Genomic DNA, 3,029 nt, shown 5'->3' on the forward strand with positions numbered 1-3,029 from the left:
CTTCCGAGTAGTGATGAAATCTCCCGCCCTCCGGCTCCGTCCTGCAGAGTGCATGATTCATCCCTCTGTCCCGCGTGTCTGTGCCGTCTGTGCTACCGGCCGTTAGTCACTCAGTAGCTGTCTCCACTATCAGATCGACTGTCACAGTATCGCTGTGCTTGTTCCCAAGTCACCCCTATTTTCCTTAATAATGGTCCCAAAAGGTAGGAGTGGTGACGCTGGTTCGGAATGTGCCAAATTAAAAGTAGAATTGGGCCCTAGCCGGCTTGGCTCAGTGGATAGAGCGGCGGCAGGCAGACCAAAGGGTCCTGGGTTCAGTTCTGGTCAAGGGCACGTACCTTGGTTGCAGGCTCCTCCTCAGCCCAGCCCGGCCCCGGGTTGGGGCACGTGTAAGAGGCAACCAATCGATGTGTCTTTCTCACATCAATGTTTCTCTCAGTCTTTCCCTCTCTCCCTAAAAATTAATGGAAAAAAATATCCTCGGGTGAGGATTCACAACAAATAAAATGAAAGTAGAATTGGAATATGCCAAAGACAGACTGTAAAGTGCTTCCTTTATTTGAAAAGATAAGAATGTATAGGAAGAAGCAAAGTATATATAGAGTTTGCTACTGTCCATGGTTCAGGCATCCACTGGGGGTCTTGGAATGCACTCCCTGCAGATAAGGGGGGATGACTATGGTTCAGACAGTAGCTGAATAGGCAGCCCGGTCAGTAGGGTGCAAGCAGACAAAGGGGGGGTTCCCACCAGGCAGGCCCCTCTCCATCTGATGGGGGGAACCGATGAGAAGTCGGCGAGTCATTTCTTTTGTTTCATTTTTTAAAAATGATTTAAAAATGTTTGTAAGTATTCAGCTGAGGTATAAAGGGGTGTCTATGCAGCAGAATGGGAAATGAAATAATAAATGCAATCGAAGAGTTAATGTTTGCGTATGCTTTTTATATGCCAGGCCCGGCTCTAACCGCTGTACATGCGTTAACTCACTTGATTGTGACAAAACCCCCAACAAGGCGGGCATCGCCGCCGCCGTCCGGGTTTTCCTGGGAAACGCTCACAGGAGGGGTGCCGAATCCAGACAGAGACGTCCGCTTTTGTGGAACCTACATCTGCTGGCTTAGGTTTTTGTTATGCGTCTGCATTACTTGTATCATTGAAAAGTACTTTTCCTCAAATGCTCTCCAAGAAGAGGTCATTGCACTCACTGTAGATTGTTAGGATGTGGAAACAAGCTCAGAGGAGTAAAGGAAGACGACCCGTCACCTCACCACACGGAGGACACAAGGGTTTTGGTGTGTGCCGCCCCAGGTCTTGTCTTCGTCTAAATACGTCATTTGATGAAAAAACTGGCTCACCCTGTAATGCTGCTTTAAAAGCTGCTTTTTCAGCTGACGATCAGATTTCGTCACGGCCATCTTCCCACGTCACGGTGCGGCCTTCGCTTGGTGCACAGCGTGGCCTTGGCCATGTTTCCGGGGGCCTCCTTCCGCTGTGGGAAGTAGGACGGGGGGATTCACTGAGCTCTGCTGAATGTGGCCGAGGAGCCTGGTGGATAAACCAGCCATATCTGGTTTTCTTGGCCGTGAATCCTTCAGGAAAGAATGTGAAGTATTTTCCCCACATCCTCCCAGCGGGGCGGCCAGAGCTCCGGCCCTGGAGGTCTAAGAGGAGGGAGCTGGTTCTCCACGGGGCAGCAGCCTCACCTGTGGGGCGAGGCTCCCGGGACCAAAGAGGAGGGTGCTGCACGCCCTGCAGAAGTTGAGCTCCCACGGGAATGCAAGCATCTGCCCAGTTCACGGGACGCCAAAACCTGGTGAGAAGGTGGCTGTGAGGAGACTGGAAAAACACCCCTGGGTGGCCAGCTGCTGGGAGGGGCCCGGGTGCGTGGGCAGCTCAGCAGCTTGCCTGGAGAAGCGGTGCCCACACACAGGAAGGAACAGCATTCAACACGTGGCCATAACCGTGCAGCCATAACCGTGGCCACCTCCACCAATGGCGAGCCAGCTGCCCCCCTTCCACAAGATCCAGCTCTTCGTTTGGTTATCTGGGGATTTCTGGGTTTTGTTTTGCTTTTAAATATTTATTTTTATTGATTTCAGAGAGGAAGGGAGAGGGCAAGAGAGAGAGAAACATCAATGATGAGAGAGAATCATTGATCGGCTGCCTCCTGCACAGCCCCTACAGGGGATTGAACCTGCAAACCGGGCATGTGTCCTGACGGGGAATCGAGCCGTGACCTCCTGGTTCCTAGGTTGACACTCAACCACTGAGCCATGTGGGTCGGGCTCTGGGGGTTTTGTTTGTTTGTGAAATTCAATGAGCCAAAGGAGGAAGCCCTAATGATGATATGAAACTTCTCGCGAGCTTGGAAAAACAGAGAATATTGGCATTTCTTCCCCTCTGAGTGACAGGGAGCTGTTCCTTCCTCAGATGCAGCACCTCGAGGGACATTCGTGCGGCTCAGTGTCTTCCTCCTGGATCGCTGGCTGTCGGTTCCTGGTGTCTTCTATGCCCTTCAGGGGGACAGGTGCCGCTGGATCAGCCAGCTCTGTGGATAAGGGGCCTGACCTGGGCCAAGACAGATCCTGGTGCCCTGACCGGTTTGGCTCAGTGGATAGAGCGTCGGCCTGCGGACTCAAGGGTCCCGGGTTCGATTCCGGTCAAGGGCATGCACCTTGGTTGCAGGCACATCCCCAGTGGGGAGTGTACAGGAGGCAGCTGATCGATGTTTCTCTCTCATTGATGTTTCTAACTCTCTATCCCTCTCCCTTCCTCTCTGTAAAAAATCAATAAAATATATTAAAAAAAAAAAAAAAAGACAGATCCTGGCTCTGGTCCTGAGTCACTAACCACTCATCACTCACCTAAATCACGAATGTCCTCTGTGGCTCCCAGCAAGTCTCTTCAGCCTCTGTGCCTCCCTGCTCCGGTCTGCGAACCTGTAGGTCTGCGAACCTGTAGGTCTTTGCCCTGGGAGCCCTTGGCCTGTCAGAAGTCTAGACGAAGTCACTGGCACATTCGATGACTTATC

The 3,029-nt window shown here is 52.0% G+C and overlaps 1 long non-coding RNA gene across 1 annotated transcript; it reads right to left on the reverse strand.

The window, feature by feature from the left end:
- Nucleotides 1-919: 919 nt before the first annotated feature.
- Nucleotides 920-3,023, reverse strand: LOC107182983. The gene is made up of 2 exons (XR_001513761.1): nt 2,863-3,023; nt 920-1,808 (listed from the first exon to the last, which is right to left on the reverse strand). It is a non-coding gene; the product is annotated as an uncharacterized LOC107182983 (long non-coding RNA).
- Nucleotides 3,024-3,029: the final 6 nt, after the last annotated feature.

Source organism: Myotis davidii, unplaced genomic scaffold (genome assembly GCF_000327345.1).
Source record: "Myotis davidii unplaced genomic scaffold, ASM32734v1 scaffold217, whole genome shotgun sequence".
Taxonomy (NCBI): domain Eukaryota; kingdom Metazoa; phylum Chordata; class Mammalia; order Chiroptera; family Vespertilionidae; genus Myotis; species Myotis davidii.